This window comes from Medicago sativa, chromosome 6 (assembly GCF_051527215.1).
Source record: "Medicago sativa cultivar Bolivia chromosome 6, Bolivia_mono, whole genome shotgun sequence".
Taxonomy (NCBI): domain Eukaryota; kingdom Viridiplantae; phylum Streptophyta; class Magnoliopsida; order Fabales; family Fabaceae; genus Medicago; species Medicago sativa.
In genome coordinates this window covers 92,933,887-92,958,678 of record NC_140754.1, presented here as the reverse complement: position 1 = coordinate 92,958,678, position 24,792 = coordinate 92,933,887, and the positions used below count along the sequence as shown (strand labels likewise).

The 24,792-nt window shown below is 38.0% G+C and overlaps 1 non-coding gene and 2 pseudogenes across 2 annotated transcripts; 1 reads left to right on the top strand and 2 right to left on the bottom strand.

Annotated features, from left to right (window-relative positions):
* Positions 1–1,081: 1,081 nt before the first annotated feature.
* On the bottom strand, positions 1,082–7,179 carry LOC146918296 (aluminum-activated malate transporter 9-like; annotated as a pseudogene). The gene is made up of 6 exons (XR_015016141.1): positions 6,588–7,179; positions 3,869–4,012; positions 3,512–3,781; positions 3,000–3,136; positions 2,753–2,899; positions 1,082–1,864 (listed from the first exon to the last, which is right to left on the bottom strand). The product of XR_015016141.1 is annotated as an aluminum-activated malate transporter 9-like (transcript).
* A 6,292-nt stretch (positions 7,180–13,471) lies between these two features.
* On the bottom strand, positions 13,472–13,577 carry LOC146918295 (small nucleolar RNA R71). The gene has a single exon (XR_015017155.1). It is a non-coding gene; the product is annotated as a small nucleolar RNA R71 (small nucleolar RNA).
* An 867-nt stretch (positions 13,578–14,444) lies between these two features.
* LOC146918294 (uncharacterized) lies at positions 14,445–16,556 on the top strand (annotated as a pseudogene).
* The last annotated feature ends 8,236 nt before the right edge of the window (positions 16,557–24,792 follow it).

Here is a 24,792-nt window from a genome sequence, read left to right as displayed (position 1 = left end):
AAGTATGAATGCAACACTTTCAAAATACTTTTTCCGTGGTTAGTTCTCTAACATGTGTTTTTAGAGTACTTCTTATATTTACCTATTTTTAAACATGAAACTAGCAACGAAAGAGAAAAATAGTTTCAATTAGAAAAAAAATAAAAGATGAATTCCAATCAATTATATATTGGGAGATTTTTCCTTCAAATTATTGGGTTATACCATTATCATGCTCTCCCAAACATATAAGGTAGAAAATTGTGATTGGATTTTTTTTCTTAATACTTTGGGTGTGTTTGTTTCAAGTTTACTAAATTTATTCCTAGGAACAACATTCCTTGGAACTTTAAGATGGGAATTTTATTCCAAGGTTTATAGAAAAAAGATGTTTGTTTAACATTATAATATTCCCAGAACCATAAAAATAGGAAATATAATAGGCAATTACATATGAAATTATTCCCATCTTCATGGGAACTTTATTCCCACCCTTTTCTTTGGGAAAATTTTTCTATTCCCGAATGTTTTATACCCGGGAATAAAATTTAGTAAACTTGTAACAAACATAGGCATACATATTTCTATCTTTTTATTCCCGGAATCTACGAATATAACTTGAAACAAACGCACCCTTTAATAAATATTTTAATTTTTAGAGAAAGAGTGTCCTAGTAATCCTAAGTTTGATTGGAGGTAAGTAAAGTTTGATCAATAATTAATTTAGCTAAAATTTAAATTCAGGTTCTCATGAACAATTTGTAGAGTTAATTCTCGATTACTTCGCATACATTTTACAATTTACAATAAACAATTTTGGGCAATTCCCCCAAACATACTATGGAGTGAGATATGTCGAAATAAATTATTATTGGTTTTATCAAAACAAAAATATGTATGAGTATTAAGCTTTAGAATTTGAAAGTGATATGGATAAAAATAAGAAAAGTTCCAACAACACTCTCATCTCAGTGTGGAGTATTATATTTTTTGAAAAAGAAAAATATAGTTTAATGAAAATACACTGACATCTAATTAGAGATCACAACTTATCCATGTCATAACACTAATTTCAAATTATTTTTACAAAAGCGGAGAGATGTGGCAAAATGATGCAATTTTATTATGTGAGTGTAAAATTGTTTTACACCAACATTTAGATCTTTCCATGACACATGTTACAAAGTATAAGTGTATATGTCAATCCTTAGATTTGAAACAATTAAACAACCTAGTCCAACCAGATGTTACAAGTTCTTGTTGTTCAAGAGGGTCCTTAAACTTTGCTTTCTCACCTAATTCTTCAAAAGAATCCACAAGGTTTTGTAGCCTAGCCACAAATTCAATCAAAAGTGATGAGAATGTTGACAAAGTTAATGAACTAGCACTTTCATAGGTTTTTGATTCTTCCACTTTTGTTGGTGCATCTTCTTGAAATGAAAGATGTGAAGACAAAGATGCTGGTTTCCTAAACATGTTTTCGTCGGTAACAACATTAGCAGGTTTAATGATGTTATCGGGTGAAACAAGACTTTCTTCCCAACTTTTGGAACTCTAACTGATCTTAAATCAAGCACAGCTTCACTTAATGACTTGTACTCCAAGAAATGTCTTTCTTCATCCATTTGTAAGAGGTCTTGAGAAACATTCTCGTTTCTTGGCCTGTTACCTATTTCCCACAGCTCTGCATTTACAAGAATGAAAGATTTTTGTCGATTTTTTGCTGTAATTCTTCTACTGCTTCGTGCACTTCAAAAAGAATGTCTTCTTCGCCTAGTTTCTCCATCTTTTTAACTTTGTTACCGAGTTCGCGTAGAACTTTAGTCGCTTCGGAACTTACCTTCTTAAGCTCTTTGCGGAAAACTTGTCTCTTCTCCGCTGGAGCCTATTTCACAAAAAGGAGGTTTAGTAAACGTGTATTTGCATAGGTTGAAAAATAATAAAGATACATGTATAGTTTGAAAATTTAAATACTAATCAAGTGGTGCAAAGGAGTGTTGTCAAATAGCGGATATATATTAGCGCTATAGGTTGAAAAATAACAAAGATACATGTATCAAGTTCCGCCATACGTGATTTAGTACTAAGCGCCAAATAGTAAAGATACATGTATCAAATTCCGCCATACGTGATTTAGTACTAAGCGCCAAATAGTGACTGCAGCATAGCAGAATTTGAACAAGCCCCTATTTTCTGCAATCTGTGGTCAACAACATTGTGCAAAGGGTGCCACCTAGCAGTATTCTAGTTACTTATTATGAAGTATATACGGACATAATTAAGCTAACTGATACCACATACATAATGATATAATTGAGAGTCCTATTACAAACTACTATCACAATCCTATACAGGAAACCATTAAGACTAAGACTCCCGCAACATCTCTAGTTTAGCACCATATATCTCCTTGAATTTGATATGAAGGGGGCAAAGGATAACAAAAAGGGGAAGCTTAAGAGTTCAACAATGACAGAATAGTTTATCATAAATTTGTACTTTACAATCAATAGGAACTGGGAAGTTTTTCCTATAAAGCAAAATGGTTAGATTTTGTGGTTCATGTCAGTTTAGATGAAACATCTCTTACATTCCAAGAATCAAACGTCATTTCTGGAAACATATATCAACTATGTAGTACCGACGCTTCAGATTAAAGGCGTGTCTGGTATTCGACACATGTATGTGTCAGACACCGACACGAAAAAATTGAAGTAAATACTAATATCAAACAGAAAAAGTTGCTACATAGAAAATGTTGCTACACAGGTACCTGTATTTCAGAAAGTATACATCCATGCATAGCCATGACCATAAATGCACAATGCCTGAGTGCTCCACTTACTTTAACATAATTTTTCCATGGATATCTAAACATTTTGTAACGACCATGAGGTGGCTCCCAGATAGCAAAACTCATCTTCCGAATCAACAACACACAAACGCAACGATAAGTCAGAAAGATGAACATTTTTTTCTTCATAAAATAGACTGATAACTTAAGTAGAAAAAGGTAATACCAATGCATCTTCTGTGCTTGTAGATTCAACAGCTGATCTGTAACCGCTGTAAACCACATCATCAGAAGCTTGATACGTAAGAATTTTCGATGGCACCCTATCGTATTCAACACAGTTAAGGTAGTTATTTACAACACCTGAAAAGAAACTTAAAGTTATTCAACAGAAGAAATAAGTTTATGAAGCACCAAAACTAAATGTTATAGTAGATGGTTATTACAAATTAAGGTCCTGTTTGGATAAACAACTTAATTAAGTGCTTATGCATAAGCTCTTTCGATAACAAAAACTAAAATAAAGTCAAAATGTTTCATGTAAATTATAAGAGCTGTTTTCATAAGCTATGCTGGTGAGCTTATGGCAATAAGCTGAAAATAGCTTATGGACATGTCATAAGTCGTTCTCGTAAGCTCGGCTAAACAATCTCATAAGTGTTTGTGCCAGTACCCAAACAGGCCTAAAATGTTGTAAATTTTAATTTTAATAAGCAAGAAAAGTCTATTGGGTTCAACCTTCTAATGATGTTGCTACGCCTGTGAAATTTTTTGCAACAAGATTATGTAGATCTTCACCGGCCCATATTGGATATATGCACACATTTACGCCAACAGATACAGCAGCACCAAGAGCAATGAGCAAAAATCTGTTTGTTGCTGTATGAAGAAAGTCTCCGGTTCGATATCCAGATACAATAACGTAACAATAGGTGATCAAGAACACACGGAAACCATATTCATAAGCCTTCATTGTTGGATATAGTTTTGCATAAGTGGCACAAAATCCTACAAATCACATAGCATACTATCAGAAAAACAAGGTATAAGCTAAGGAAAAAAGGAGATTAGATGAAAGTGATTAAAAAATCAGACCTACAATGAAGATGCTAACCATGATTACAATTTCTTCCCACTGTCCAGGTCCAGCCAATTTTGACAGCATTCCCAATGCTAAAGCAAGTCCTCCAGCTGATAAAGTCCCTAATCCTCTGTTTAGACCTTTGCTAAGAGTTGCTCCTGCACAAATATATTGGACCAATTATTGTTTATAAGTGAAAAGTTTATACTTATACTTGTCTTGTTGACCCAATGGAGAGCCAACACGAGAGTAAAGTAAGCGTAGCGGAGATGAGGATGTTGCGTTGGATGAGTGGTAAGACTAGACATGATAGGATTAGGAATGACACCATTAGAGAGAGAGTGGGGGTAGCACCTATAGTAGAAAAGTTAGTAGAAAATAGGCTTAGATGGTTTGGACATGTAGAGAGAAGACCCGTAGATGCCGTTGTAAGAAGAGTAGATCAAATGGAGGAGAGTCGAGGTTAAAAGGGGTAGAGGAAGACCTAAGAAAACCATTAGAGAAACCATTCGAAAAGATTTAGAGGTCAATGAGTTGGACCCAAATATGGTTTTTGATAGAACGCTATGGTGTCATTTGATCCATGTAGCCGACCCCACCTAGTGGGATAAGGCTTGATTGTTGTTGTTGTTGTTGACCCAATGGAAAGCTTGATGAAAGGTTTTTAGGTTCTGGACCTAAGTCAACCTAATAAAATAAAACCAGTTTGTAAAGTGTCAACTTCTAACGCTTTATATTGAAGCATTGTCTGAGTTTTATAAGATCTATTCAAGCCATATGTCGGACTTGTCATATGCTGGCTCAACAACAGATCTACGATAAATTATAAAATCATTTCAAGTTTAAGGTCAAATTAAACTTTACAAACTCGATTTGTAAATTGAGGACTGTCTACGCTTTACAACCAACTTGTAAGGTGAAGATTGTCTAAGCTTTGCGAGTTCTGTTTAAGTAATATCCATAGTCAACGCAGAACATGGATTTTTCTTTATAAAGTGTACTTAAGTCAACTGTATTTCAATTTAATAACAAAGAGTTTATGAACATTATACAATTGACTTAAATAAGCAAAACAATGACTTTAGAACATGCAGCAGAAATATTTATAACCTGTGATTTCACCATCACCAATTGAATACTATTAAATTGAAATACTGCTAAATTATCTTCGGTGTATCAAACCTGGGTCACCATGGTTGAAGAGCATATTTTCAACCAAGTGATTCTAGAATAATCCGCGATATGCAGCTAAATTAAACAACATTAACATAGGTATGAACAATTTTCTGTCCCACCATGGTCAAATTTGCTAATTAACACTCCTTTATTTATTTATTTATTTATTTATTTATTTATTTATTTACTGGAGTGCTAATTAACACTCCTTTACTTATTTATTTATTTACTGGAGTTCTAATTAACACTCCTTTATTTATTTATTTCTTCATAAAATTAAAAGTATTAAATTTGCTTTTATACAATCACGTGTTTTAATGATATCATATCATCACCATCATTCTCACAATTGGATTAAAAAAACCATCATTCTCAAAAGTTGTGATTGTAAAATGATTACCACAAAGTTTCTCCTTCCCACTTTTTTATATAAAAAAAAATTACCACTTGTAATTTTGAAAACTAAAAAATAATCGGTTATTGAAAAAAAACAACTTTGACAAATTACTAGTTAGTTTGACTTTGACCATTGATTGACTGTGTTTTTCACTAGTAATTATTCGTTAGTTTGATTATGTCTTGATAGTTTGTTTGGTACTCTATAAATAGTGTGAGTTAGTTTGTTGGTACTCTGTATCTAGTGTTGTCATAAAATTACTAAAAATAGAAACAAATTTCGGTTCATGGATATATTTTCTAATTTCAACAACATTACTACAGTAAAATTGACTCACAGATTATTTAGAAATCAAAGATTCAAAATTGTAGACCACTTTAAATAAACAAATAATAAATAAACAAGTAAACAAAAAATGATTGTGAATGTTTCTTTATTTGGTATAGAGTAGTACTCCTCTAGTCTCCTATATAAGCAAAAATAAAATAAAATAACAAACAAAGTCAATGCATCTAATTTAAATTAGGGAAATGCTAATAAGTGCCCTAAGGGCACTCTTTAAGAACTTTAAAGAGTAAGTTTGTATGAAAACTTATACACTCAATGCATCGAGAATTGGAATGTTAAACTTTTCTAATGAGTATTTTCTTAATTTAACAGTATCCTTAAAAATGTCTTAAGGCACTCATTAGCAATACTTTTTAAATTATTAATCGGATATATCAACTTTGTTTGAAATTTTCGGTAGCCTAGTAGCTAGAATTCATCTTAAAGTGAATAACTGTAGTGTCGTAGGTTCGAATTCCGCCCCTACATATATTATATAATATTCCTACGAACTGAGCTAAACTCGCATAGACAACTTTGTTTGAATTTTTTATTCCATATATTTGAGACCGGATGGAGTAAGTCACTACGAAGCACGACACAAACACGGTTACATGGATACCGATTAAGACACTACAACAATGTCATTGGTGGTAATAATCTCACCCCCGTGTAATAATTTGATAAAATAACATAATTGAATGTAATCATATATATATATATATATATATATATATATATATATATGTCTGTTACGGTGTCAGACCGGAACACAGACATTCGATCGAAGTATCGGTGCTACAATGAAGTAGTAAAAGATTAGTATGATTTACCTATACTGAACTCAAAGACGACAACAACAGTAAGAATAGCCCAAACAGAGTACTTCCCAACATCCGGAAACGGTTGTTTAAGAAAAATCAACAACGAAATCAAAATCAAAGCCAAACCCATCTTCGCTGAAAACACAAACTTCCTTGGATCAGACACACCCATCTCCCATGCTTTCCCCGCCACACGTTTCAAATTCTTCCAGAACTCCACGATCCCATCTGAAAATCCTCGAAACGAAAACCACCGTCGTTGGCGAATGTAGTCATCATCGTCGTCGGATTCCGGTAAAGGGATGCCGATTTGTGAATACCCACCGCCACCGCCACCTTTCATTGACATGAGTTTTTCCTTTTTTCAAGGAAACTGTGACGGAAGGAACCCAGTTTGGGTACCCTGTGAGAAGATTGCATCATGGTGATGAGTTTTTTGAGGAATCTGGGGAAGTTTTTTGAGGTTGGAGATGAAAAATGAAAGAGGGGTTTGTTTGAAGATTGTGGGGGGTGTAAGAATGAAAAAGTGCTTTTGTGTTGTAACTTGAAAGTGGGGGAGGGTAGAAAGAAAGTTGATCTACTGGTCTGTTGGTAATGCGGTGCCTCGTTTAGTCGTGCTCACCATTATATTATTGGTGAGTAATAGAAGACTTTGGTCATAGTTGATAACATTCATTCACCGTTTTCCTGTGATGTTATTAGTTCGGCTGGCATATATTAAAGTTTGTGAGAGAAAAAATATTCATTCACAAACCAAATAAACCAAATAAGTTACTTGATATGAAATTAAATGAGTTTTTTTTTTTATAATGAAATTAAATGAGTTGAATTCGATTTATAAATTCGACTGTATTGTTTATGAGTTGACTCAATTATATATGATTTCATGTAATAAACTAATAATAGAATGAAAAAGTGGTTTTTTTATATATATTTTTCCATTTTAAATTTATATTTGTGTTCATTACAATTGGTATGACTTTTATTTTAATTGAATCTTTGTGATGTTAATAAAAAATTAATTTAAAATTGCAAAAAAGAAGGAAAAAAATTTTAGAATTATTTGATTTCAACTTAAATTTGAAACGATTTAAGTTTAAGCTAAAAAACTTTGTATTAAACACGAGTCGAGTTTTAGGAGTGAGATAGATCAATTGTTATCTAGTTAAGTTGAGTTGAGGTGAATTTGACTCACTTATTTCTTAATTTTTTTTTTTGGTATTCAAAGAGGGTTTACGCTAAAAAACAACGATGAGTTACACGAATATTCTTAAGCATGCAAGTCTTAGAAATGTCATAAAAAATGAGATTTAAGATCATACTAGAGGAGTCTCTATAACATGAATGTTAAAAGAGTCTAAACTCTAAAAAGAAGGTAAAATGAGTCACTCAATCAACACTTCTATTCCCCTCGTGCATGATTGAAATGCATTTGCCAATTCTAACTATAATAAAGAGGATTTATTTTATGAGCAATGTTATGTCTCTAGAAAAATAACATCAAGAATTCTTCAAGAATAAAAAGCGTCAATCACAATGCATTATTTGCCACAATTCAATGAGGTGTGGTGAAAAATAGGAAGTGAACAAATAAATCATGCAATTAAAACTTACCAAATTTGTGTCTTGAAAAATTCTTAATGCTATTTTTCTAGAGAAATAGCATTTTCCTTATTTTATTACTAGAGAGGATTTGATTTGCCTTTTGTGGTATTATTTTAGCACACGAGTGTGTGTGTCGGGGTGTGTGTGTGTGTGTGTGTGCGCGCGCGCATATGTATGTGTGTGTGTACACACACGCACACACCTGTGTGTGTGTTTTTTGTCATTCTATCATTACATGAAATCTTATTTGAGGTGTGTGGATTTGGGTGCCTCTTCCACCTAAGATTGGAGTTGTAAAGTACTCCCTCTAGTCACATTTATAAGCAAAAAAGTATTTTTAGATTCATTCAATGCTTAATGTATTTGGTCAATATATAGACCAAATACATTATGTATTCAATGAATCTAAAAGGTGCATTTTTGCTTATAAATGTGACCGAGGGAGTACTTATTTTATATCACTATACCTAACATTGTTTGTATCGGTGCGCATATGTCCATTTTATAGTTCGAGGGAAATTGGTGGTCGAAATTATATATATCAATCAAAATAATTTTTCAATTATACGAAAAAGATAATTTATATGTTTAATATCGTATAATGTCACTTCGCAAACCCTAGTGCAATGAGCTCGACTTTGTCTTCTCCGCTCAAAGTGGTTTCAACCTCGCAAACCACCAAAAAGCCACCCGACCCCCCACCCCAAGCTTTCCTTTCGTGACAAACTCCCGGGATCTTCTCGGGAAATCCTACTCGTGAAAAAGAGGATATGATCGCTAAGAAACTTGTCCGTATCGAATCGGAGGATGGCAACCGCCTTTTACCCAAAGTCTTTACGGAACCAAAAGTTTTCCAAGAACTATGTACACCATGGAAGGATGCAATCGTTGTGAAGTTATTGGGAAAGAATATCGGCTATAATACCATGAAAGATCGCTTACAAATAATCTTGAAGCTTCAAGGAGGTTTCGAAATCATGGACAATGACAATGGTTTCTACATGGTGAAATTTGATTTGGCAAATTTGACAAGGAAAAAGTTATAACGAGGTGGACCATGGCTTATCTTTGATCATGCCTTGCGGTCTCTCCGGTCACCGGAATTCGCCTCTCCGGATGCTAAAGTTGATCGCACCGTTGTACGGGTTCGTTTTCCGGAGTTTTAACATTGTTTACCATGATGAGAGTTTCTTATTGGTTATGGCTTCTGCGATCGGCCGCCCAATCAAAGTTGACTCAAACACTTTGAAAGTTGAAAGAGGAAAATTCGCAAGAGTACGTGTTGAAATTGATCTCACTTGTTCCGGTGGTGGGAAAAATTTGGGTTAATGGCCATTGGTATAAGGTCCAATATGAAGGTTTGCATCTGATTTGTACCAATTGTGGTTGTTACGGACATCTAGGGCGAAACCGCACCACCAAAGCACCCACCGTCGGACGGCCGACGACCCCACAACATACAATCGCCGACGGCATTCAAGAGGATTCCCAAAGGTCCGATCGGCGAATATTACGCATTCAATTCGGGCATCCCAAAACGGTAACGGCACATTTACTCCTCCTATTATTTTGCCACTGATAATGGGAAAATAATTAATAATGAGGGAAATAAGGAACTTCATGGTGATTGGTAATTAGTAACTAGAAAAAGAAAATACCAATCAACCCAACCTTAATTTCAAAGAAAAGCGGTGCCAACAAAAACAACCGTTTCGGTGTGTTATCAAATTCCCCACAAAAATCAAGCCCGGCCCACAAAACATTAAGCCTCCCCCACGCCCTAAACCAACGGTTTATCACGCGTTGGACCAAGCAATCATGAAACAAAAAGACGGCGTAGTGATGATAGCCATCATGACCAAACCTTTGACTCCACCGTTGACTTTTCTTCCATTGGCCCAACACGTACCACAAAGATTGGCAAGAATTTGCATATGGCGGACACATATAGAAATATCTTTCAACAACTATATCACCAACTAATAACATTGTTACAAATTATGATTCCACTCGGACTATGCCAAACCATACCGAAGATCAAGTGAAAATCAATGCGGACAAACGAGACTTCATTGAGGAGGACATGGTTACTTAGCCCCTACCCATCTCGGCCTATCAATCTTGTTGTAATGGAAGCTATTTTCGATTCTTCATTCCTCTCTTGGAACATCGAGAGGGGCTCTCGGTAACAATGCAAGAAGACAATTGAAAGATTTAATAAGAAAGCACCATCCAACCTTTATGGGTATCCTTGAAACACATGTTCCTTTTGCTAAACTTTACGTCTTTTGGTCTAATATGGGATACACCCATGTACACATTATTGAAGCTAACGATCACTCTGGAGGAATATGGCTCTTTCAACACTCTGCTAGTAACATCACCGCCACCGTCCTTGACTCCAACCAATTCTCCATAACTATAAATATTAGTCGTGGCAATGCTTCCATTGCCCGCACCTCGCATATATGCCACCCTAGACATACTCATCGACCAAACCCTTGGAACTACCTCATAAACATCGGTCAAACCATTGATATCCCTTGGATGCTCATAGGTGACTTTAACGAAACCCTTCTCCCTAGTGACCAAAGGAGTGGTATCTTTCACTATAATAGAGCTGCCCTTTTCTCTAACTTCATGAACAATTGCAACCTTCTTGACCTTACAACCACGGTGGTCATTTCACTTGGCATCGAAACAACATGGCATTCACATCCTCTCCAAAAAACTTGACGAAGCATAGCAAGTGTCGGCTGGCGTGTTTCCTTTCCCGAAGCTTTTGTTGAGGTTCTCTGCGACTCCACTCCAACCATATTTGACAATATTTTCAAAAGGAAGAAGCATATTGAAAATAGACTCAAAGGTGTTCAAAATTATCTGGAAAGAGTTGATTCTTATCGCCACACCCTCCATGAAAAAGAGTTGCAACAAGAATACAATCACATTCTCTTCCAAGAGGAGATGCTTTGGTACCAAAAATCTAGGGAAAAATGGGTTAAATTTGGTGACAAAAATAGCTTTTTCTTTCATGCCCAAACTATTATAAGAAGGAATAGAAATAGAATTCATCGGCTTCAACTCCCTAATGGCATATGGACCTCCGATAGCTCCATCCTCCAAGAAGAAGCTCAAAAATACTTCAAAATTTTTTCGGTGGTCATCAACCTCCCACCAACACCGTCTTCCATGAAGGCGCCCCACCCTCCATTGATGACATTGAAAAACTTTCTCTCACCAAACATATCAAGAAAAATGAAGTGTTTGCCGCCCTTAACTCCATGAAACCCTACAAAGCACTCGGCCCCGATGGCTTCCATTGTATCTTTTTCAAACAATATTGGCATATAGTTGGTGATGACATTTTCCATATGGTCCAATCGGCCTTCCACGCGGTTACTTTGATCCAAAGATTTCAAGCACACTCATTGCACTCATCCCCAAAATAGATTCCCCGACCACTTATAAAGATTTTAGACTCATCAGCTCTCTACAACATAATCTACAAGCTTATTGATAAGTAGATTTATTACGTATTTTAATTAAGTTATTTAGTTTAATTCTATTTAGATTTAATTAGATTCTATGTGTTTTTATTTATATTTAAGAGCTTTTTACTTCAAAGAATCCAATATTATATTTCGGGATCAAATATATGATTTGCAAGGCTTGGAGCTAAAGAAAAGGGATTTGGAGCACAAAAATAGGAGATTTCCAAGATTTGGGACCGAAATATGCACTTGAAGAAATCGAATTCGCTCCCCCAAGTCGCTGAAGGGCGCACGGCCCACGCTGCAAGGCGCACGGCCGTGCGCGATTGCCGCATCCCTTTTAGCCGCTTTTTGCTCCGAACAACGGTTTTCTACGCATCTTTGCTTTGACGATAAAGCCCATGGATCTTCGGAGAATATTCCTTCAGTTATTTCTTAGGGCTTAAGTCATTAGTAGGCTATAAATAGAGAGCTTGTTCTCCTTGTTTTATCATCTTGAATTCTGAATATTGTATTGTGACAGAATACTATTTCTCAATAAAAGTTCTCGTTTTTATTCAATTGTTCTTATTGTTTTCTTCTTATTCATTCATGGCAACACCAACCATGAGTGAGTAATTCCCTTAGACCTTGGGATTGTTGGGAGAGTCCTATGGCTTGATCCAACAATCCTAATCCGAAACCCTAGTTTATGTAACCCTACTTTTCTTATCTAAATTCACCGTTCTTCACAACGATATTAACAAGTACCAAACTTTGGATGCGAACGTGGAGGGTTAGTACTTGTTAATTCGTTACCCTAGTTATTAAGGTGATGAATCGAACGAAGAAGTCTTAATACCCGAACAAGTGAATTTAGACAAGGATTGCGAAGCATGAGAATAGCCTAGTGAACCTTGGGACTTATAGAATCTCGTACAATCAAGGATCTTAATATAGGAGTTAGCCATGAGAATAGGTCTAACACCTTGAGAGACACACTCCCCGGATATCGAACGAAGAAGGGGATAGGCTTTAGAGAGATTCGTCCTTAGAAACTAGGATTTACATAAACAAGGATTAGGATTAGGATGTTAGGTCAACCATAGGATGAACCAATAATCCCTAGGTTGCCTTTAGCTATTGTTTTCAACCGTCGTTTAGATTACCTTGAAACCCTAATTACCGATTTCTCCCTAACCTTTACTACTTTTGATTGGAATTTAAATAACTCCCTGTGGATCGATACTCTCTCTTTATTACTACTGCGGTAAACCGTGCACTTGCGGATTTACGGTAACAAGTTTTTGGCGCCGTTGCCGGGAGTTGACCAAATTCCGATCAACTTTGGTGACGGTTAGGTTTTCTTCGTATTTACTTCCCTCTTGTCTTTTAATTCTTCTAATCGATTTCTTCTTGTTATTTCTAACCTTTTTCTACTTGCGTCATGGGCCATTTGAAAAGCGTATCCTTAAGGATTTTACTAACCCTTCTGAGATGAACCACTTTCTCCTATCGTGTACCCGATGGTTGAGGGAGTTGATTTTAAAGTAAGACCTGCACTCCTCTCTCTAGTGCAACAAAGCCAATTCTCCGGATGTCCCTCGAGAGGACCCTTACCTCCATATGTCAAATTTTGGAGATTTAGTGTGACCATGAAAGCGGATCAAGAGGCCGTTAGGCTTCATCTTTTCCCGTTTTCCTTGAAAGAAAGGGCTCTTACTTGGTTCTATTCTCTAAGACACGGTTCTATCACCACTTGGGAGCAAATGAGGCTAGCTTTCTTTCAAAAATTCTTTCCTCCCTCTAGAACCGTTTATCTAAGGGGTAAACTTTATCGATTCACCCAAAAAGAAGGAGAATCCTTATATGAAGTGTGGGAACGCTTTAAGGAAATAATTAGGCTTTGTCCCCACCATGGGTTGGAAGATCGGCTTGTTATCCACACCTTCTACAATGCTTTGCTATATAATACAAAAATTTTCATTGATGCAAATTGAGTGGGACCTTGATGAATAAAAACTTCGGGGAGGCTTATGTGTTGATTGAAGACATGGCACAAAATCACTACCAATGGTCGGGAGATGAGATCACCACAACCGATTCAACCACCTCCTCCATTGAGAAAGCAGGTATGAAAGAAATCTCCTATATTGATGATTTATCCGCCAAAATTGACACTTTATCACTTGAAATTGATAGGATAGACAATGACCCCGCTTCTTCACCCTTAGGGGTTTATGGGGTATTTGACCATAATCCTATAGAGAGCAATAAAGTCACCCAAGGGTCTAAATTGGAGCTCCTCTTGGAGAGTTTTATTCAAAACCAAGCCGAACAAAATCAGGAATTAAAAACCCAAAATAGACTCTTGAGTGACTCCCTTGCCTTGCTTGCATCAAAAGTTGATTCCATCGCTATCCATAACAAACTCATAGAAGAACAACTCTCCCTTGTAGTCCTCCACATTAGTCGGGCTAATACCAAGCGAATGAATACCATCACTCTTAAGAGTGGTAAGCAACTGCCTGGTCCTACAATCAAACCACAAGCCGACGAAAATGTGAAAGAGAGCAATAATGAGAGGAACGAGGAAACTAGGGTAGAAGTTGAAGAACCGGTCACACCTCCTCCTATCACACCCCCTTCGGTCGAACCTTCCACCTACAAGCCTAAGGTCCCTTTCCCACAAAGATTAGCCAAGTCCAAGCTTGATGCACAATTCAAAAAGTTCATTGAAATGATGGACAAGCTCCACATTAATGTCCCCTTTACCGAGGTATTAACCCAAATGCCAACTTACGCTAAATTCTTGAAAGAAATTATCACTAATAAGCGTAAGATTGATGAAGGAGAAACAGTAAACCTCACTGTAGAGTGTAGTGCCATCATCCAAAATAAGTTGCCACCCAAGCTTAAGGACCCGGGAAGCTTTTCCATACCTTGTGTCATAGGAACCGAGACTATAAAAAAGGCTATGTGCGACTTAGGAGCAAGTGTCGGCCTAATGCCCTTATCTCTTTGTGAGAGAATGGGAATAGGAGAGCTCAAACCCACTAGGATGACCCTTCAACTAGCGAGACCGTTCCGTTAAGTACCCGGCGGAATTGTTGAGGATGTTCCGGTCAATGTAGGAGGAGTATACATCCCGCTGATTTTGTTGTGATGGAAATGGAAGAAGACGTTCACGTACCCATCCTTTTAGGGAGACCTTTCCTTGCTACCGCAGAAGCCATAATTGATGTCAAAAATGGTAAGTTGGCCTTTAATGTTGACAAAGAAAAAGTTGAATTTGAACTTGCTAAGCTAATGAAAGGTCCTTCCTCTAAGGACTCGTGTTTCATGATAGATATGATTGACCGTTGCGTGAAAGAATGCTCACTAGCATCACCTACACAAGACGGTACGGAAATATGTTTGATTGGTAATGCGGGTACACAACTTGAAGGAGATGCTAAGTCCTATGAGAGGCTCCTAGATGAAAATCCCCAAGTGAAATCATTGGAGGTGGAAAAACTAAGTGAGGAGAAGGATGAACCTCGCGCAAAGGAAGCACAAAAGGTGGAGCTCAAACCGCTCCCGAAAAATCTAAGGTATGAATTTCTAGGCCCCGATTCCACTTACCCCTGTCATAGTAAATGCAAGCCTAAATGAGGATGAAACTGAAAAATTGATCAAAGTCCCTCAAAAGATACCCTAAGGCAATAGGGTACACTATTGAGGACATCAAAGGCATAAATCCCTCATTGTGCATGCATAGGATACTACTTGAAGATGACTCCAAACCCTCCATTGAACCTCAAAGGAGGCTAAACCCAAAACATGAAAGAAGTTGTGAAAAAGAAGTTTTAAAACTCCTTGATGCGGGTGTTATTTATCCAATTTCGATTCTAAGTGGGTTAGTCTGTTCAAGTAGTACCTAAAAGGGTGGTCTCACGGTTATTAAAAATGATAAAAATGAATCCATTGCTACAAGAACTCGTCACGGGGTGGAGAATGTGCATTGATTATAGGAAGCTTAACAAAGCAACCCGTAAAGATCACTTCCCACTCCCTTTTATTGATCAAATGTTGGAAAGGTTGGCTAAGCATTCCCATTTTTGTTACTTAGATGGTTATTCTGGTTTCTTCCAAATACCTATCCATCCCGATGACCAAGAGAAAACTACGTTTACATGCCCACTTTGGTACTTTTGCCTATAGGAGGATGCCTTTTGGTCTTTGTAATGCCCCAACCACCTTTCAACGTTGCATGATGTCTATATTTTTTCGATTTTGTTGAAAACATCATGGAAGTTTTTATGGATGATTTTTCTCGTACATGGATCCGGCTTTAATAACTGTTTGGCTAACCTAGAAAGGGTCTTAGAAAGATGTGAAAAGGTGAATTTAGTCTTAAATTGGGAAAAATGTCATTTCATGGTCCAAGAAGGTATAGTCCTAGGGCACTTAGTCTACGAACGAGGAATAGAGGTAGACAAAGCAAAAATTGAAATCATTGAAAACATGCTACCTCCTAAATCGGTCAAAGAAGTAAGAAGTTTCCTAGGACATGCTGGTTTTTATCGCCGTTTCATTAAAGATTTTTCTTCAATTACTAAACCAACGACCCGATCTGCTCCTTAAGGATGCGAGTTTGTCTTTGATGATTCGTGCCTAAAGGCATTTTGCGAGGTTGAAGGAAGCTCTAACTAGTGCCCCTATAATACAACCACCGCATTGGAACCTCCCATTTGAGATAATGTGTGATGCTAGTGACTATGCGATTGGGGCGGTACTTGGGCAACGAAAGGAGAAAAAGTTGCATGCCATATACTATGCAAGTAAGACCTTGGACGAAGCTCGGATGAACTATGCAACAACGAGAAAAGGAGCTCTTAGCGGTGGTCTATGCTATCGATAAATTCGAGACAATACTTGGTGGGGTCAAAAATCATTGTTTACACCGATCACTCGGCAATAAAGTTTTTGTTGAGCAAGAAAGATGCCAAACCAAGATTGATCCGATGGATCCTACTCCTACAAGAGTTTGATCTTGAGATAAAAGACAAAAAGTGGTACCGAAAATGTTGTAGCCGACCACTGTCCCGTCTCGAGAGCCCGATGAGAATGAACTACCACTAGATGACTCCTTCCGGATGATTAACTATTCTCATTAGCAACGAGCTGCACCATGGTACGCAGACTTTGTGAATTATCTTGTAGCAAAAGTACTACCTCCGGGTCAAAGCTATCACCGAAGAATAAATTTTTCAATGACCTCGAAGCATTACTCTTGGGATGATCCCTTTCTCTTCGGAAAAGGCTCGGATGGTGTCTTTAGAAGATGCATCCGGAAAATGAGGTACGTGATGTTATTAAACATTGTCATTCTTCTTCTTATGGTGGCCACGCCAAAGACTCGAGAAAACTTCTTTTAAAATCTTACAAGCCGGTTTACGGTGGCCAACCCCGTTTAGAGATGTCAATTCCTTTGTCTCGCGTTGTGACCAATGCCAACGCAGGTAATATTACCGGGAGAAACGAAATGCCCTTGAACAACATCCAAGAAGTAGAAATTTTTGATGTTTGGGGTGTTGACTTCATGGGACCATTTCCTTCCTCCTTTGGAAATCAATATATCTTGGTTGCGGTGGATTATGTATCTAAATGGATTAAGGCCATTGCTTCTCCTACCAATGATGCACAAGTTGTTATAAAATTGTTCAAAAAGATCATATTCCCTAGGTTTGGGGTGCCAAGGATTGTCATAAGCGATGGAGGGTCTCACTTCATATCCAAACATTTTGAAAAATTGCTACAAAAATTTGGAGTGAGACACAAAGTTGCAACACCTTATCACCCCCAAACAAGTGGCCAAGTTGAGGTCTCAAATAGGGAAATCAAGGCCATCCTTGAAAGAAGCATTTACGCATCTAGAAAAGATTGGTCAACTAAGCTTGATGATGCTCTTTGGGCTTATCGAACAGCCTACAAGACCCCCATTGGTATGACACCCTTTAAACTCATTTATGGGAAATCTTGTCATTTACGGTCGAGCTAGAGCACCGAGCTTATTGGGCAATCAAGAACCTAAACTTGGACCCAAAGCTAAGCGGTCTAAAAAGAAAACTTCAACTAGCTGAGTTAGAGGAACTTCGAATGGACGCTTATGAGAATGCCCGTATTTACAAAGAAAGAACAAAGAAATGGCATGACAAGCGTATATTCGAAAAGATTTTAAGAGCGGTGATCTTGTGCTGCTATACAACTCTAGGTTGAGACTTTTCCGGGTAAGCTAAAGTCAAGGTGGTCCGGCCCATTTCATGTCCGCAAGGTTTATCCTTTTGGGGCAGTTGAAATCTGGTCGGAAAAGACCGGAACATTTAAGGTCAATGGCCAAAGGCTAAAAATCTATAGGGCTAGTGAAGAAGTCGAGGTGGAAACCTTAATTTTCAAAGACCTTGCTTAGGTTTTGGTTGTCAAGCTATTGACATTAAAAGAGCGCTTCGTGGGAGGCAACCCACGCATTTAATTATTTTGTTTTAAGCTTGCTTTGTAGGTGTACGTCCAAAATGCCGAGGAAACTCGAAAAAGAAAAAAAAAATCCGACCACGGGAAGGCGAAAGGTGCGCACGGCCCACGCACGGAAGGCGCACGGCTGTGCGAGATTATGCACATAGGAAGAGCTGTTTTTCACTTCTAAAAACCAATTAAATGTGAGCTTTCCTCTTCCTTTCTCTTCTCTTCTCTTCCTCTCTTCCTTTTAATTTCTTGTTTTCTTTATGCATTGAGGACAATGCTTCTCCCAAGTGTGGGGGGAGCCAATAAAGTGTCTAGGTAGTAAGAGTCGTAGTGTTTCAAAAGTGTCTAGGTAGTAAGAGTCGTAGTGTTTCAAACTCCCTTGAATTTTTATCTTTTGTTTTGTTTTATTGTGAAAGGCATGTAAGCGGCTAGATAGTTTTAATTGTGTTAATTGTAAAATATGACATTATCTTTTGTTAAGTTCTCTTCCAATATAGGCTAGATAATGTTCTTGTTGTGTACATGAAAATAGCTTCTTGTTGCCTTAAGTTTTTCCAATAGACCCACATTGATTCTAGGTGAACAAAACTTCTCCAATGAGAAAATTCACAGTGCATCCTTTGAGTAAGTGTATGAATAGGTATTTTAAGGACCACGTTCTAAGTTTAATGGTACATGGACCCTTTAAAGTCTCTAAGAATAAAAGTAGTATAAGCTTGTGTGGGGAAATTTAATTAACTTTATTTAACATTGAAATAATATGGGGGGAAGCATGATTTTCACTTTTTCACTAAGTTGAGAACACCGCCGGAGCATGGAGGGAAGGATAGTGTACTCGAACAACTCCTACGCGAAGGATGGTACCTCCTTAGTGATTGTATAGCTTCTACAAACTTCTGGAAAAAAAATAGAAAGAAAAGAAAAAGAAAAAAAATTTATGAAAGAAGTTACAAACTACAACACTACTTAGGGTGATTGCCGGAGTAGTGGAGGAAGGAGTGAGTCCCTCTCCGACTTCCTATGAAAAGGTGATATCCCCTAGGCATCTGTAGCCCCAAAAGAGACCAAAAGAAAAGAAAAATATGGTCCACAATTTAAAATTGAACCAACTTAAACTTAATTCCCACCTTGCTTATATGGAATGAAAATGAGGTTTTTCTCGGTTGATGTCTTGTTGGGGTTAGAACCTCGTTTCCTCATAATACCCGTTTATATAGGAGCAAAGGGGATGCACTACACACACACAGTCACTTAGTTTCTCTTGTTGGGTTGAATAGGAATCATAAGGGGCTCTTGAGGTTGTGATTAGTGTATGCTTAGGACAAGGCCTTGGAGGGAACATGTGTTTTAATTTTGTCATATACTTAAATGTTTTCTATGCTTTGCTATGTCTATGCCTTTTGCTTGAGGACAAGCAAAGATTCAAGTGTGGGGAGTTTGATAAGTAGATTTATTACGTATTTTAATTAAGTTATTTAGTTTAATTCTATTTAGATTTAATTAGATTCTATGTGTTTTTATTTATATTTAAGAGCTTTTTACTTCAAAGAATCCAATATTATATTTCGGGATCAAATATAGGATTTGCAAGGCTTGGAGCTAAAGAAAAGGGATTTGGAGCACAAAAATAGGAGATTTCCAAGATTTGGGACCGAAATATGCACTTGAAGAAATCGAAATTCGCTCCCCCAAGTCGGCGAAGGGCGCACGGCCCACGCACAACGCAGGCGCACGGCCGTGCGCGATTGCCGCATCCCTTTTAGTCGCTTTTTGCTCCGAACGGCGGTTTTCTACGCAGCACAGCTTTGACGATAAAGCCCATGGATCTTCGAGAGAATATTCCTTCGGTTATTTCTTAGGGCTTAAGTCATTAGTAGGCTATAAATAGAGAGCTTGTTCTCCTTGTTTTATCATCTTGAATTCGAATATTGTATTGTGACAGAATACTATTTCTCAATAAAAGTTCTCGTTTTTATTCAATTGTTCTTATTGTTTTCTTCTTATTCATTCATGGCAACACCAACCATGAGTGAGTAATTCCCTTAGACCTTGGGATTGTTGGGAGAGTCCTATAGCTTGATCCAACAATCCTAATCCGAAACCCTAGTTTATGTAACCCTACTTTTCTTATCTAAATTCACCGTTCTTCACAACGATATTAACAAGTACCAAACTTTGGATGCGAACGCGGAGGGTTAGTACTTGTTAATTCGTTACCCTAGTTATTAAGGTGATGAATCGAACGAAGAAGTCTTAATACCCGAACAAGTGAATTTAGACAAGGATTGCGAAGCATGAGAATAGCCTAGTGAACCTTGGGACTTATAGAATCTCGTACAATCAAGGATCTTAATATAGGAGTTAGCCATGAGAATAGGTCTAACACCTTGAGAGACACACTCGATATCGAACGAAGAAGGGGATAGGCTTTAGAGAGATTCGTCCTTAGAAACTAGGATTTACATAAACAAGGATTAGGATTAGGATGTTAGGTCAACCATAGGATGAACCAATAATCCCTAGGTTGCCTTTAGCTATTGTTTTCAACCGTCGTTTAGATTACCTTGAAACCCTAATTACCGATTTCTCCCTAACCTTTACTACTTTTGATTGGAATTTAAATAACTCCCTGTGGATCGATACTCTCTCTTTATTACTACTACGGTAAACCCGTGCACTTGCGGATTTACGGTAACACTTATCACAAAAGTTCTTGTGCATCGTCTTAGGCCTATTCTCAATAATCTTATTGGCCCCTACCGCAGCGACTTCTGCTGGTAGGGGAACTTCGATAACTCGATTGTTTTGCGGGAAATTATTCATTTCATGAGGAGATCTAAGAAGAAGAAGGGCTATGTTGCTTTCAAGCTCGACTTGGAGAAAGCTTTTGATAATGTCGGATGGGACTTCTTTAACTCTTGCCTCCATGATTTTGGATTTCCGGACATCACCATCAAACTTATCATGCATTGTATCACCTCATCCACTTTCTTTATTTTATGGAACGGTAACAAAATGCCCCCTTTCAAGCCTACTCATGGTCTCGGACAAGGTGATCCGCTCTCTCCTTACCTATTCATTCTTTGCATGGAGAAGCTCTCTATCGCTATTAATCATGTTGTGCGTCAAGGAAATTGGGAACCTATTCACATCACTAATGGAGGACCCCGAGATATCTCATCTTCTTTTTGCAGATGATGTGCTTCTTTTCACTAAGGCAAAAAATTCCCTATTTCATTTCATCACCGATTTATTTGATAGATTTAGCGGGGCCTCGGGTTTGAAGATTAATATTTCCAAGTCTAGGGCTTTCATTTCTTCGGGGACTCCGCATGAAAAAATCAACAACCTCACATCTATATTTGGCATCCGAAGCACAACATCTCTTGGCAAATACCTGGGCTTCCCTATGCTCAAGGGCCTCCCCAAAAGAAGTGATTTCAACTTCATCATTGAAAAAATGCAAACTAGGTCGGCTTCTTGGAAGAACCGTCTTCTCAACGAGCAATATACCGGCTATAGCAACTCTGTTCTATCTTCCATCCCTTCTTACTACATGCAAATTAATTGGCTCCCTCAGAACATCTATGATTCCATTGATCAAACTACACGCAACTTTATTTGGCGTGGTTCTAGGAACAAGGGTGTCCACTTGGTAAGTTGGAAGAAAATCACTAACCCCAAGCGTTATGGTGGTTTGGGTATTATAACGGCTCGAAACGCTAACACTTGTCCCCTTGGAAAGTTAGTGTGGGATATGGTCCAGTCCACAAATAATTTATGGGTGCATATTCTTTTCGCAAAATATTCAGCGGGGCCTAATGTCCTTCATGCGAACGCTTCTAGCAAAGCAGTTCACCTTCTTGGGCATCTATCATTTGTGCCAAAGATATTTTCAAAAAATGTTATTATTGGCGTCCAGTGCTCGGGGTCTTCCTCTTTTTGGTTCGACAATTGGTGCCACCATGGCCTCATTGGTTCTTTGGTTCCGGTTATTGACATCCATGATATCCACCTAACGGTTAGAGATGTGATAAGCTTCAATGGCCAACACACCCAATCACTCTACACCGCCCTCCCTCAACCGGTTGCAGATACGATTAATAACTTCCAAGCAAATTTCAATTCAACCGTTGATGACGCCTTTATTTAGAGTATAACAAGAACGGTGTTTACTCAACAAAAAGTGGTTTTCTTGGCTTCTCTCCTTCACGGATTCAGCTAACAATATTACTCCGAACATTTCGTGGTCTTGGATTTGGAAATTACATATACCGGAGAAGTATAAATTCTTTCTTTGGCTGGCTACCCATAATGCGGTCCCAACGCTATCATTGTTTCACCATAGAAACATTGTTGCGTCCGCAACTTGTGGAAGATGCGGAAAAGAAGATGAATCTTTCTTGCATTGTATTCGGGATTGCAAATACTCAAAGTCCATCTGGCGAGAAGTTTGAATTCTCGAACACAAACTTCTTCTCTACCAACCGTTCGCAAGAGTGGATAAAAAGCGGAGTCAACAACCCTCGTTCTACCATCTTCCTTGTTTGTCTTTGGTGGATTTGGCGACAACGAAATCAAATGTGTTTTAATAATGATGCTTCGTCTCTCACGCGTTTGAGCTTCGGCATCTATAATTACGCCGAAACAATCGGGAAGAGCTTCTAGGCGCCAACAATTCTGCTGCTACGGCCTGGATCTCTTGGAATAGCGGCAACTACAGCCACCTTGTTGTGAAAGTGACTCAAAATTGGAGTTTGGAGGCCAAAATAGATGTTTGCTTGAAAGTACAAATCGGGGCTCGAATGGCAAAATCGGGGCCCGATTTTGGGCTGTCTTTGGGAGCGATTTGGTTCGTAAAAATCGGCGCCCGAATGGTAAAAATCGGGGCCCGATTTTGCGTGCGAATTTTTTTTCGGAAACGTATTTTTGGGCGGTTGTTTTCTACTTTTGGCTTGTGATTATAATTGTTCCATACACTTTGATTTTGGTTGCTTAATTATCCCTTGCTCCACACATCAAGTTGTTATTGGTGTGAGTTTTTCATCGAATTCGCAACAGCCACATTCTCAATGTAGATGGCGAGTTTGCCTTGGTACTCCAATTCGTGCCGGTTTTGGAGGTTTAATCCGCAACAACGCAGGGCTATTTACGAGGGGTTTCTCGGGTTTCATCCAGGACTCAACATGCATTACGCGAGGCCGAACTAACAACCATCCACAAGGGACTTCGGCTAGGCGTGGACATGGGAATAGTGGATTTAATTTGTTTCTCGGACTCTCACTTTGTTAGTTAATCTCATTTCGGAGAGGTTTCAAAGTTCCATACCTATGTAGTGTTAATACAAGACATCAAAGATATAATAGTTTCCCATAACTTCACTATCCTTCAAACTTTCGAGAGAAGGAAATCATTGCGCCGACTTCTTGGCAAAACTTGGAGCTTCATCTAATATAGGTTTCTGGAGCATCGGTCCCCTCCTCATAATCTCATCGACAAGCTTCGAATTGATGCTATGGGAACTTGCTTCCTAAGAGCTTGATTTTCGTTTTTCTTTTTCTGTTCTTGTTCTTAGCCGTAACCAAAAAAAAATCGTATAATGTCATTTAAAGTACTTCATTTGTAAATACCTAAAAAGGGTGTGTAAAGTTGTCAAGAGGCCCGCTCAACCGGTTCGAGCATGACGAGCTTGGTTACATAATCGGCTCTGATGGGAAAGGATTTGTTTGCTATTAGTCTACAAATTTTTTAGGTCTTGACTCGAATGTATAATTGTCGACACTTGAGGTGGAAGAATCCCTTATTAGGGCTGGACAAGATTTTGTAAAACCGCCCAAACCGTCCGTTCCGAATAGTCCGCAGGCAAGCGGGTCGGTTTCGGCGGGTCACCCGGGTTATTCGGATTGCAAAAAGCGGCCATGAATGGGTAAGTTCGGTCGGTTGCGGGTGGGTAAAATACACCCACGGCAACCCATATTTGACCGACTAATATTGTCTAGTATACAATAGAGATAAAACCATCACTTCTTCTTCTATGTGTAGGGTCCCATCCTAAGAAAAAATGACGGATTATTCACATGCTAAAACTCCTTTTTCTCTATACTTCTATCTTTTTACGGTAGCATTTCCCAACAACTCTCTTCCCATCCCTTTCACACTTCTACTTTGACTTTGAGACTACCCCTCTCTCTTCAAAACTCCTTCTTCGTTTTTCTTCTTCTTCATAATTCGTCCCTTACTTCTTTATTCACAATTTTTATTGCTCAAAATTCATCATAACACTTTCACATTTCCACTTTTCCGCATTTGTTTCTTCTCCAAACACAAAGTGCAGCACAAGCATAATATGTTCAAGGTTCTTAGATCTACACAAGCTTTCAAATTTGATTTAAACAAGAACACAAGCTTCGCCGCGTAGATCTTTCGAAGTTTGAGAATCTTCTTCATTTTTGTTTGGTGTATACGTTTTTTTGTGGAGAAATTCGAATATTTGTGTGCAAAGCTTTGAAAATTGGCTTGCTTAAAATTGAGTTTATGGTTACCCGTATCAACCCACCCGCACAAACCGTGTTTCGCCCAACCCGACAACCGCCATAACCGAGCTCTCTAACGGACGAAAATGGATTCCTTTCTAC